The 12,981-nt window shown below is 40.2% G+C and overlaps 1 protein-coding gene across 15 annotated transcripts in view; it reads left to right on the top strand.

The window, feature by feature from the left end:
* Positions 1 to 12,981, top strand: part of LOC111929010 (bifunctional heparan sulfate N-deacetylase/N-sulfotransferase 3) — a 255,816-nt gene that overhangs the window by 90,393 nt on the left and 152,442 nt on the right. The window contains exons 2-5 of one of the 15 annotated variants that reach the window (XM_086888066.1): positions 163 to 339; positions 5,776 to 5,902; positions 6,155 to 6,208; positions 7,892 to 8,017. The exons of the other annotated variants lie outside the window; for them this stretch is intronic. The gene's annotated coding sequence lies outside the window, so the exon portion shown is untranslated. The remainder of the gene's footprint in view (positions 1 to 162; positions 340 to 5,775; positions 5,903 to 6,154; positions 6,209 to 7,891; positions 8,018 to 12,981) is intronic. 15 annotated transcript variants of the gene reach the window in all.

Raw genomic sequence — 12,981 nt, 5'->3', positions numbered from 1 at the left:
TCCTCCTACTGAAAAAAACCCCAAACCCCAGAATAAAACCTAGGGACTTTGGTACCTAAAATATAGTTTTAGTTGCTTATAATTCTACCCCACAAGTCAGTTGGTTTTCAATTTTCCCTTGTAAGCTTTGATGGAAGCCTTTGTCTTTCTTGGCTCTTACAGATTCTCACTGTGCTACCACAATCACAGGAGAAGTGGGAGAATTACAGGCAGACATCCTGCACTTGTGGCTACCAGGTTTTTAGGAGAGACGAATGGTGCTTTGTGTGTATTCTATAGCCTGCAGATAGGAGAAATCAAAAGTGCCAAGTTGACTGCTTAGACTTTGTCAAGTAAAAGGTAAGGAATAGTTGTGTCACGCTGGGAGTTTGCCTCTTGTCTTCTGAGAGTGCCAGCACAGCATGAGAGAGGCATTAGGAAAATGTTTTTAACACAACACGTGAATGGTGTGGCAAACATGGACTCAGGAGGAGATGCTTTGCTTAACTTTCCTTCTTGACACCAGCTGTGTAACAGCAATTAGTATCAAATCTTTTCAGAGAGCTGAAGTGCTAAAATATTTGCTGAGCCAACCCATTCTTGTTGGAGGAGAATAGAATAAGGAAGGATTTCCAGCTCTGCTCGGTTTTAGAGAGAAACTGAGCAGTGCCAGTTGATGCCAGGAATTGTGCTGTGCACTGTCTTTTTTCCCAATTAAAACATATGAAACAAACTGAGTCATAGTCATGAAAATACACAACTTGATGGTTATTTTCTTATTTCTTTTTTCTTTGACATGATTTAAAATGAAATGATTTAAAACAAAAGTCATGAGGCTGGAGTCCACTACTGTGTTACGGCTCTGAAGTAACTGCATTTGTATCAGTGCAGTTACTCAACACTGAACGTGGCTAATAAGGGGGATTAAAGTGTGACTCTAGGCTCAGGATGGGGAGCTGATTCTTACTTGGTTTCTTGTTCAGGAAAGTTGGGAAAGAAATGGGAGTTTGCATTCAAGGAATGCAACCTCCCAAAGCCCTTCATTAGCACTACAAAAAGCTCCCATCTCTGTAGCTGACCTGTAACAGTGTGTAAGGGTTTGCAGCTATGATTGTTGTGGCTTATTAATGCGAGTTTGATATTGCCCAGAGATAAAGTGGGGAACATAACTGAGGAATGCTGGCAGCTAAATAGGGAGACTGCTAGAGAGACTGCAAAACTGCTTCGATCCTTCCTTCTTTCCTTAGGTGAAAACATGCTTCTCTAAGAAATCAAAGTGACAGCCCTGAGAGAAGTCACACATACAGCTGTTTTTGTACAATGGGTAATGGTTTCTAGAGGTCAGATGCATTTGTGAGTAGAAAAGAATAGCTTTGTTCTTAGCTCTACCAGTGAAAAAATATGGGCTTGATCTATCAAATTGCAATGGATTTCATTTATATCACTGTAGCTCAGGTGCTCTGTCAAGCTGGAAAATTCCCTAGAATTGTCAGCCTGCTTTTGTTTTACTTGTGTAAGCATTTATGTCTGCTAACTTGATCATTTAACCAGAGGTAAAAGCTGTTAAGTTCTAGTTGTTTTTACAGTCACTGAGGATTTGAACTCTCCCATGATCATCTCTAGCCACTACAGACCTAAGGAGACAAAAAAACAAGTGGCTTTCATAGGCACAGGTGGCTAAATGCAGATGGGATGGATCCTGTATGCTGTAAAGTCCTGGTGAATGAATAAGCCTGGCACAAAATTATTTTTGTGTGAGAGGTCTGATGAGGCATTTTTTAGGTGAGATGGGGAACTGCAGGTGACTGCAATTCTTGATTTTCTTCACACTTCTGCTGAGTGATGGGTTGGGCAGCTTTCAAGTCCTGGACTGTGTCTTCAAGGTCCCAGTGCTTAAATGGCCAAACGCTGTCCTTCATTGTCCTTGTCTGCTAGTTACTGACAAATGGGTGACATGGTTCCAAGTGTTTTCCTGGGTGTCTGTTGTTCTTTAATAAAGTCACCTGTGTTGTACCTGTGGCTCTTTGTGCTAGTATAGTCAGTCACGATTTCACATCACATTCTGTGAACTGAAATTATGGAGGGGACAGCCTCAAATCTCTGTTGATGAGCAAATTAGTTCTGAGCTGCACCACTGGCAAGGCCAGTTTTTTTCCAGATATACTGTGTTGCTTATTTATTCAGAGTGGAGAAAAAGTTTTGCATGTTGCCTAAAGGCAGCCTACAGCCCAAGTATGTGATGTAACCCATCCATGAGAGCCAACAGCTCTGAATTCTGTAGCTTTGACTAATTATTCAATCTGTGTCATTGTGAATAGACTATTTCTGTTGAGGTGAGAAATAAAAACAGCTTTCAGGGTAGGATTTTTGTTGGCTTCATAGAGAGTTGCGTGACTAAACACTAATTGAGGTTCTGAGGTTTAGTACTCATTTCCCAACAAACTCCTTTTGAAATTTCAGCTTTGGAATTTAAAGCTTCTGTGCGGATTTGAAAAGCTCATCTGCATTTGTAATACAGAAAAGTATGGGGCTTTTCACTTTCAAATTAATACTTTTCAGTTTCTGGCTACTCATCATCATTTCCTCTATACAGGCTTGTGCTCTCACTGGAAAAGTGAAATTTGACAGAAACTTTGTGTTAGTCTCCAGACTGCTGCCTGAGAAGTAAAAAGTGAGAAATCTGACTTTGCTCTGACCAGCCTCTGGGTTGGTCAGCTCACTCTCAAGAGGCTACTGGGCTACCTCAGAGCCAGGGCAGATGAGATCTCTGGGCTCAGGTGTACCCAGATTACAGGAGTGTAATGTCTTTCTTTGCCACTTCAGGATCAAAACACTGGGAACATTTTGAAATGGCTATGCACAGTCCTGGCCCTGATCCTTAAAAGTTGGCATCCAGGATTCTTTAAAGTGGCAGCAATGACAAAGAATAGACAAACATAGACTGAAGTCTGTTTCTTTTACCAGCAGATACCTAAGAGACAGGAATTAGTAATCCATCATCTTATTTAAGATTTATTTTTTTTTAAAATCAATGTGAAGTGATAGAAACTGCTTTGAATGAACTGGAAGTTCTCAGTACTTTTGCTGTGGAAATGGGATAATATTGTGCTTTAAAGAGTCAGAAATGAGGGATATCATTGTGAAGCTATCCAGGTACTGCAGAAAGTGTCCTTTGGCTTCTTGGTGGTGTGTGGTATTTGTCTCTATTATTCTTTCTTGATAGGGTAGACCTGAAGCTTGTAGAAAAGTACAATTCTGGTGTGCCTCTATAGGATCACACCAGATTAATGAAATTCATGTGAATTGATAGAACAGTTTGTTTTGGAAGGGACCCTAAAGATCATCTCATTCTAATCCCTGTCCTGGGCAGGGATGCCTTCCTCTATCCCAGCTTGCTCAGAGCCCCATCCAACCTGCCTTTGGCCACATCTAGAGATGGGGCAGCCACAGCTTCTCTGTGTTCCCTGCGCTCATTGGCCTCGCAGGGAACAATTTCTTCCTAGTAGCCAATCTAATGCTTGCCTCTCTGTCAGTTTGAAGCCATTCCCCATTGTCCAGTCACTACATTTCATTTCTGTTGGCAGAACCATCAATTACATGAAGAGATATTTTCCATATTCTAATATTGCCTTGTCTTTCTCACATAAATTTTGAAAGTAGGGAGGAAGAGTATAAACAGGAAAGGGAGTACTGATTGTACTCTGAAAGGCAGGAGAAATGAATATTTTTTTTTTCTTCCTGAAGTGAAGGCATATAATTTTGTAGAGAAAAAGCTGCTGAACTAGATTTATTTTTATTATGTATTTATCTTCTGAAATCTTAAAACTTCCTAGGAAAATGTCAGTTTATCAAATTCAATTATGCAACCTTCAGACTTACTAAAACCTTACACTTCTCGACTTCCCACATGCTTTCTATATTTAAGAAGAGCCTTTTTTGCGATAACTAGCCTTGACAGAGATAATTGGGAAAGCAGTTTGCTTCCTTCCTACCTCCCTAATCTGTTTTTTTCGCTTTTTAAACTTGTTCCTCACTCCAAGAAAGAACATCTCCGTCATGAGAACCTTGTAGTGGTCACTAGAGTTTCTTGCAGGAGCAATTGTTTAGCACTGTTTTGAGTCTAGTCTGCAATTCATTATAATTCCAGTGCTATGTTGGTTTTAATGGCTTATTTTAAGACCTTCCAACAGCAGTGATAAATAATGAGGAGGCGTGTCAGCAGATCCTGGTTTCATTTGTAAGGATTTTACAAAGCTCTTTTATTTTTCAGTGTTTCGTAGTTGCTTTAGTCAACTTTATCTCACAGCATGGGACTTTGTTCTTCCTTTTAAGTCAGGTAGTAACTCTGTGTTTGGCATTGTGAGAAGCACGATGGGTGAGTAAGTACGACACGGTGTGCCACCTGCTGGAGGTGTTCCACAGGTTTGAGGACTCCATTTTATGCTTTGTGGTTCAAATGGGATAGTACTTGGTCAAAGGGTTTGATCTAGAATGCCTGCATGTTGCTGCTTTGCTGTGAGGAATACTTTTCCAGCATTATGTCAGTTACAAGGAAAGGTTTTACTTTGTTTTATTCCCAGAAAATATGATGAAGTTATAACTCATTGGTAATTTTATACTGAAATATAGACTTTGGCAACTATTTTTACCTTTTCCTTTCAGAAGGTGTCATTGCTATCAATAGGATTGTAGGACTGGACTTGACACAAATGTTGTCTGTTAGGACTGTTTTAAGTAGCTCCATGAGCAAATACTGCTGAAGGTTTTGTAGGGCTTTACATTTATAGCTTCCCATATTAAAAATACAGCTTTGTGTTTTATACAGCTTCTAAGTGCATTTGGACCAGTGTGCTTCTTCAGCATGGTACCTCCTCATCTGTTAGGGGAAATTTGAAGTAAATGGATTTTTTTCTCTTTTTTTTGAGATGAAGGGGATTACAAAACAACTACCTTTATCCAATAAAATCCTGTCAGGAAAACTGAACTGCAGTTAGCTGGTATTTAGAACTGAACTGTCATGATAGTAAAAAAGTGAATTAAATCATTCATTCATGTATATAAGTGCTTTGTAGAATAATATGTATCTGACATTGCTTTTTCGTTCTTTGAAGACACAGGTGGACAAAGGCCTTTGCTAAACATGACAAGGCTGTAAAAAGACCAGATCATAGCTGTGGCAGAGACCAAGGTGGCAATGGCTGGAAACAACAAAGGCATCTTTACCTTTTGCTTCCTTTGGTCCTCCCAGCACCTGTAATCCTGGGCTGGGGAGAAGGGTCACAGCAGGGCAGCTCAGTGGCTGTAGAGCCTTTCCTTAACATAAAAGGACATATATTAATCCTTTCCTTCTCTCAGGTTAAGTTAATAATTCTGTGATGGCAAAAGGAGCCCAGAATTGACAGCTGGGTGCATTTCATACAAGAACTGGTGAATATCAGATGTGCTCTCAGCTCTTAGGAGGAGCAGGGCCAAGCTGAGCTGTAGTTCAGACCTGCTCTCCACTGGGTTACCTGCTGTAAGCACTGGGCTGCAATGTCCAGCTCACCTGTGTTCTCACATACTGCTTCAATCAAGAAACCTTTTAGAGACCCAGAAAAGCCCTTCTTGCAGCAGAAGTGTGGACAATGTCTCCCAGAGGCCAAGACAATTTACATTTGAGTGTGTGAAACAATCAGTTAAGATATCCTTATTTCAATGCTTTTGGATCCAAGAGAACAGTGTGGCTTTTCTGCATCACCTGCGGGTTCTTTATGCACTGTGCAAAGGGAGTGCTCAAGGGTTGTGCTTTTTATTTAGGTGTGTGTTCTGCAGGTGTGAAGGGTATCTGTGTGTTTGATTGGACTTAGAGGAAGACAAGCAGGTGGCCATCTGTTTTGGTGCTCCACCGGATTACTTAGCTCCATGAAGATGGAATCAACTCTAGGTATGGCACAGAAATTATAAATTTAGTCATACATGCAAGAACACTTAGGGACCACTAAAAACATTGACCTGTAGAGCATTGATGATGGTTGGAGGTTTACCTGCTGGGATATTGATGCCTTATTCCATTTTAGTTTCCTTGCAGCATTTTAGTTTTCTTGTAGATCTGGATCTGAGATATCAAAGTAGTTGAATGAATGCCAGAATGTTGGTTTTTAAAGTCTAAGTTATTTTTCCTTTGGCACGTTTTCAGAAATCTGTTCAAAGTGAAAAACCTGTCTTTGATGTAATCACCTGCAACAAAATAGTAAGTTGAGATATGTTCAGACATCATTAGTCCTTTGACATTCATTTAAGATGTTTATCCTAAAGAAAACATTGTTAACAGTCTTCATAAGAATATGTTGAATTTTACAAGCCCCTACGAAGCAGCAATTTAATAACTTGGTAATTAGCTTTGTAATTATTAGGCAATGAATAGAAGTGGTTTAGTGAAACTGGGCCCCACATTGGAACTTCCCATGAAAAAAGAAGCATAGCAGTCATTTTCTATGGCAAGTTAATGAACTGTGTATTATTGTCATATATACTGAATTCTTAATAATATTTACTCAGTTTTTTGAGGAATCAGCAGGACTTAAAATGAAGCATCTGAGCACTTTGACCACACCACACAAAACAGGTCAAGTTTCAGTTGCAGTTTTGAGGATACTTGGTATTTCAGGGTCTCATTTTCCCTCCTGGTTGCTGGGCAGAGGGCATGCAGACTGGGGCATTGCCATGGGATGCCCTTGTGGGTCTGAGTCTGGGTCCACACAGCTTTTGACCAACCCCATCCAGAGAGAGTTTGCAGGAGCACCTCATGCAGTTGGGCTCCAGTTCATAGATGTTAGATGGCTACATCACTGCATGAGTCAGACTATAATTTGGGATGATTATTAGGTCCCCATCTGTTTCATTATGTAGTGGTTCATGCGATATACCTCCCACTTGGAAGTCAGAACAGTCTTCTTGTAACCAAAACCAAGGCTCTGGTGTCTGTTAAATTTTAGGAGGTGCCCCATCTCTCTCTCAACCTTTGTCTCACCAAAAGGCCACATCAAGAGTTTGCTTGTTTGGTTTTTTCTTAAAAGAAAAAAAAAAGCCTTTTAAATGTGGAAGAAAGTGAAACTGTTTAGAAGAGCCATTTGACACTGTAAAATCTCTGCTCGTAGTGTAAACTTCTCTCATTTTTCTAATACAAAATACGAAAAAATATATCCAAGAGCCATGGAAAAATATATTCTAGGCAGAGTGGTACCATTTTAATTTTTCATTAAACCTAGTCCTTCTTTTCTTTTTTTAATAAATTCTATCTAGAATTATGCTGTATTCAATTATGCATTTCAGCTTCAGGCTAATGAAAATCTAACATTTGTGATTGTATCAAATTAGCCCTGAAGACTGAGAAAGTATTTAGTAATCTATGCAGCTTGGCCTATATTAAGTGCCGATTGATTTAATATATGAATACATTTTGTAACCTGAATAAAATAGCAAGTCAAAACCCTAAAATATATGAATAATATATTGTCATAGATTGTATTTTATAATTACAGTTGGTTCTTTTTTGGGAATGTGTAGAATCTAAACATTTAGACGTTATCTGGGATTCTATCTTTCACCATTTCTGTCATCCTGTTGTTCAACTCATGATTTAGTTTCTTCCTCCTGTAGTTTCTCAGGTTTTTGCCATATGGAGCATGTTGGTGCTATTGGAGCAGCCACATCCAGCCAAGTTTCCTGTGTGTGACTTGTAGTTTTTCTTCGCACAGGCATTCTTGTTTGCCTAATCTTCTGTTTGTTACCATGAAGTTTATCACTTAGAGGAAACAATTATAAGAAGAGTAATAGAGGACAAAGATGGTAACTTTAAAATAAGTTTAAAGTATTTTGGGGTACATTAACTCAAGCTGACTTGAATCCATGTGAATTTCTTTGTATTATTAAGGAGTGTGTCAAAGCTTCTGAACTCGAGAGCATTTACTGTAAAGAACTTGGATGGAACAGTTTAGGTCCTACCAGGCTGGCAGAGATGAAAGATTAAGGATGAGGACCTGAAGAGTCAAGTCTAGGTGTGAGTAACTGGATAATTCAGACAGGTACCACGGTAAATTAGGGAACGTTTGGTTTCTGTGCCTCAAGAACAGAATAAGGTTGTGAAGACTCGTCAGCACAGATTTGCTGAGCACAAATCACATCAAAGAAATCTAGCTGCTTCTTTAGATCAAAAAGACAGCAGGACAGATAAACAGGAAGAAGGAAATGTGTTTTGAATTAAAAAGCTTACTGAAATTTCATAGACAAAGAGTTGAATTTTTTAGTCTTGAGACTAAATTAACCTCTCATTCTCAATCCAGTTCTATTCACCAGTTTCCTTGAAAAGGTCAAATGCCATAATGTTGGGAAAAACAAAGGAGGGGTCCTTCAAAGGATTTAGATTTTTGGTGCCCCTTGGAGCATGACAAGGAATATTTAGGAAAATTAGGGATCATGTCTGAATATAACTACAGTGAAGCATATATATATGTATAAATTAATCTTGTCTTAGAGCTTCCAGCCACACATTTCCATGATTCTATCACCAGTATTTAAAGCTCAGACACGACTGTATTACTGCCCATCCGAAACCCTGCAATATGTAAACTAAAAATAGCTCTATATCCTTCTCCATTAGAATTTGTAAGTACAGCTTTCCTAGCCTGGAGCAATGTGTAGACCAAAGCATTCTTCACAAACAGCACTATTAAGCTACTCTGTGTAGCACACAAAGATGTATTAAAACAAATACAGCATATCGTTGTCTGTCTGGATGAGGCACTGAAGGAAAAAGAATGCCCTGAGCAACACAGCCTTCTTCTATCCCACTCAGTCCAAAAAAAAAAAAACAACCAAAAAACCAGAGAGGAGAAACTGCCTCTTGCACATGAATACATTTGAAACTTTTTCTAAATAGAATCTTTATGCAGAGAGCTGAAATGAAAGCCAGGCCATAAAAAGGGTTTTCCGAGAGCAATCTCCTGAAAGTCACAGCGTATTAGAGAAATTTTAAAAGTCACTGAACCTAAGTTCAGGCCCTGACATCTTGGAGTCTTAAAATTGATGACTTCTTTTTGCTGGGAAAGGCAGGAGGAAGTATTTCTTGTACCGGGTTCGCTTTTCACAGCCTTCGACCATAATCCATGCTTGTAATGCTTCAGTCAGATTTCACACTGGGATCTGAACTGTCCTTTATGTTATAGCATAGGATAGATCAGTATATTCATTTAATAGCATAGCTTTGTAAGGAGAGAACCCCTGAATTATAGCAGACATGAAACCAGATGGTGGGGAGCAGCTTATGCAGACACAAATTCTGTGTGGGAAAGAAAGTGTTGTTTTTGCTGCCTTTTCCCTTGGTTTTAGAAGTACTGAAACCAGACAATAGCCATAAAGCAGTCCTTGCAAAGTGTTTCAGTCTCCCAGCAAAACACAAAGCAAGAGCACCTTCTAAAACAGAGCAGCAATTCCCTACAAAGTCTTTATTCACTTGGAATTAAACCTTAGCTCCAAGTGAGAATGCCAGCATGAAGCCTGATTTAGTCTGAGAACCAGTGAGAAAAGAGTTGGGCAGTGCCAGAAGATACTCACTGTGTTCTGCCACTCCTGCCTGTTGGAGGGGGAGCATCCAGGACAACCTGCTCACAACTTCCCAGGTGCTGAACCAAAGCCTTACCTCGCTGGTACTGCTTAGGCAGTTTTAGTTACAGCAATGCTATTGCCCCTTTATAGTGGATACATGGAAATAACTTGCTGCATAGTATTTTTTACTTATCAGAAGTGTTTACAACAAAATGTAGTTGAATACTTAATGGAAAGAAATGTGTGTACAATTTGTAGTGTCTAAATACTGCAGTTGGAGTATTTGGACAACTTAGTAGAGCTACTCTAAATTAAGACTGGGATAGTGAACAGAGAACCAGTCAGCTGATCCAAAGAAGCGAAAGCTCTAGGGTTTTTTTTGCATAGAAAAGGCAAACAATGTTGGTATACACCACAGGGAGTTTGGCTAATCATAATCCTGAATCAAAAACACAGCACTGCACCAGCTGGTAGGACGAAAATTAACTTTATCCCAGCCAAAACCAGGCCAAGTAGTCAAAATTCAAGTAGTGCTTATCAAGCCTAAGAAAGCACACAAGTCCTTCAGCATTTGCTTTATTCCATTCTTCATGTAGGAAATGTCAAGTCCCACTTGAAATGAAGATGAAGTTTGAAACACCCAAACTATGTTCAGTTTTCTCCTAACTGTAATCAGCGTGTAGGGAATTAGTGTTTTGGATTCAAATGAGCCTGTATCCTCTGGACAGAGTGTCCACTGCACTCCCACATGAAGTACTGTTTATGAAAAAGCTAAATCAAAACTAGGGACTGATTCAGCAGTTCAGATACAATCCAGTGCAGAAGGCAGTGTTTGCAGTTTCGGGGAGAAACAGCCTGTACAGATCTCTTCCCTTTAATACAGAGCACCTACTAAATATTGGTAGCAGAATATTGAGTTTGGTTATTTCTGACACCAGAATGATGTGCTAACCTTTTCATGAAGTGTGCTGTGGCATGCTGCTGATGGGCCAGAGACAGGTCCTTCTTCTAGCTCCTTCCATTTGAAGAAATGAGGCAAAATGAAGTTCTGCTGTGTGTTTCTAGCTCCGTGATGTGCATCACGCTGCCTTTCTGCCCTTCCTGGCTGTACAGAGCTGGCCACCTGCGGGGTGCAGCCAATGTGATGTGTACAGGGGCACACCTTGCACACCTCCCAGCTTTACCCAGCATGCAAGAGCAGCTGCAGCGATGGCACATGGTGGAAGATTCTGGTGAGCTGTGCTTCTTCCCTCCTGTGCCCTGACCTTTTCCAGGAGGCAGAATGACCAGCCTGTGTTTTCTTACTCGGTGCTGCTGTTTGCTGATTGTGTTAGTTAAGCTAATTAACTTCTGGGTAGCACAATTGCACCTATACCTGGTACAGTTTTACAATTGGGCTTGTGCAAGGACCATTTCTTCAGGGTCACTGAAACATTTACAGGCACCATCTACATTGACTTGGCATCAGATTTCAGTTCCTAAGGCTCTTGGTTGCTGTTGGATTGCACATTTATGGATAGAAGTTGGTAGAGAGGAGGAGAGGGGGCAAGTTAAAATGCCTTGCTGTGTGTGTACAGAAAAGTGCAAGGCACTAAAAATCAATGTCACATATTTCTGTGAAGGCCAGTGAGAACATTCAGTGTCTTAAAAAGCTAAATAAATAAACTGAACTGTGTTCTGCTGACTCCTGTGGGGATAGAAATGGATCTCAGGGATGCACAATTAGCAGCATCAATAAGAAAATTCATGCTGCACCTCTAAAGCTGGGTTCTTGGGGGCTGTCTTCATCTCTTACGTGGCACACATGAGGGAATACCGATGCCCCCATGTTTGTTAAATGTCCACAGTGTTTTGATTTGTTTGCATTTATGATTAAAACTTCTGTTCCTTAGTATTCCTCCGATGCCCAGAAAAATTAGCATTGTGGCAGTGCATTTCTGCTGAAAAAAACTTACTGTTGAGATTTGCTGCACTTTGCAGAGCTTGAAGAAAAATCAGATGAATTCATAACTCTTCATTTTGGCTTTTGGTTCGTGTTTTCTTAATTTTAGATGATAATGGGTGTATGCCTTGTCCTGCACCTTGTTGTTTCTTAGCAAGTCGTTGAACTGCTGATCAGCAGATTTTTGTTGCATGGACAACACTTAATTCTGTTACCTTAATTTTGCTAGAAAATATATTTGGTGGTGTGAGAGAGAATAAACTTTTAGAACTTAAAGAATGGGAAAAAAAATGTCATGAGATTCCTCTTCAAATCTCATGTTTTTGTCTGTATTTACTTTTATATCAGGCTAGTCTGTTTTAATTCATTGATGAAAGAAAAAATCAACTGTCAAGAAATGAAATCATTGGAAAAGCTAGATCCAGAATGAAAAAAACTTGAACCAAGAAGCTGTCCAAGGTGAAAACCCTTGGGCTCTGGGGCATTGGTGCTGTGGTTTCTAGAGAGGCAGAGAAGCTGCTGTTGCCATTGTCTGGGGTAGGAAGTGAGATCAGAGTTTAGCTACCTGAGGGGTGGATTAGGGAGCCCTCATGTGAGCAGGTGTTTGAGATTTACTGATCTAAGAAAGCTGCTACGCTTTGGATTTTTCCTACCTCTGTGCATGAAAGATAACCTGTAGTGACTTTTCTTGTCAAGTGCTCCCATTCTGTAGTCCATATCCTACTCTGTGCCTTCCATTGTGTTATTGAATTGGGCCTCCAGCTTACCAGCACTTCAGAGTAAAGGCTTGTCAGCTGTTTGATCCAGTCCTGCTACCAATTGTGGTAACATTCTGTATTCCTCACAGTAGTAAACAATAGCTTTGTGGAAATCAAGAACTTAGAAGAAGCACTCACAGCAAGGAGAGAACTTGATTTAAAAAATGAACAACCACTGCACCAAAATAGATGAGACTGTCTCAGAGGTTCAAAACATTTCTTTTCCCTAAGGCAGTAATTTGTAAGGAAAACAAGCAAAATCAAATGAACTGGGAGCAGAGGAGAAAAGAAACAATAGCATCCATGATGCCAGTAATACAGGAAAGTCAGTAGCAGAAGGAGGGATGAGCTAATAAAAAGCAGCATAGGAGAAAGGAGACAAAGGCTCCCAGCTCATTTACAGCTGCTGTTGCTGCAGTGTCTCTGCTTGTCCAATTTGCAGGGCAGTTCTGGAGCCCTGTTGGTATTCTCAGTGCTCACCCCCTCCCACAGCCGTGCGGCTTGGAAATCTTCCTGGGCTCACAAGGAGCGTGTCAGTAATGGGAAGGACACAAGAGGAAGCACCAAGTGAGTAGCTGTCCTCCCTGTAGGTGATTTTGGTTCCATTGTTCACAAAGAAGAAACAGATTGATCTTCCCAGAAAGGCTCCTGGTGGATTTGGATAAGTTTATGAGACACGATAGGATTTTGTCAGCAGTGATGAGATCTTCCAGGGAGACT

Source organism: Cyanistes caeruleus, chromosome 5 (assembly GCF_971803275.1).
Source record: "Cyanistes caeruleus chromosome 5, bCyaCae1.hap1.1, whole genome shotgun sequence".
Taxonomy (NCBI): domain Eukaryota; kingdom Metazoa; phylum Chordata; class Aves; order Passeriformes; family Paridae; genus Cyanistes; species Cyanistes caeruleus.
This window is presented reverse-complemented; position numbering and strand designations above follow the sequence as displayed.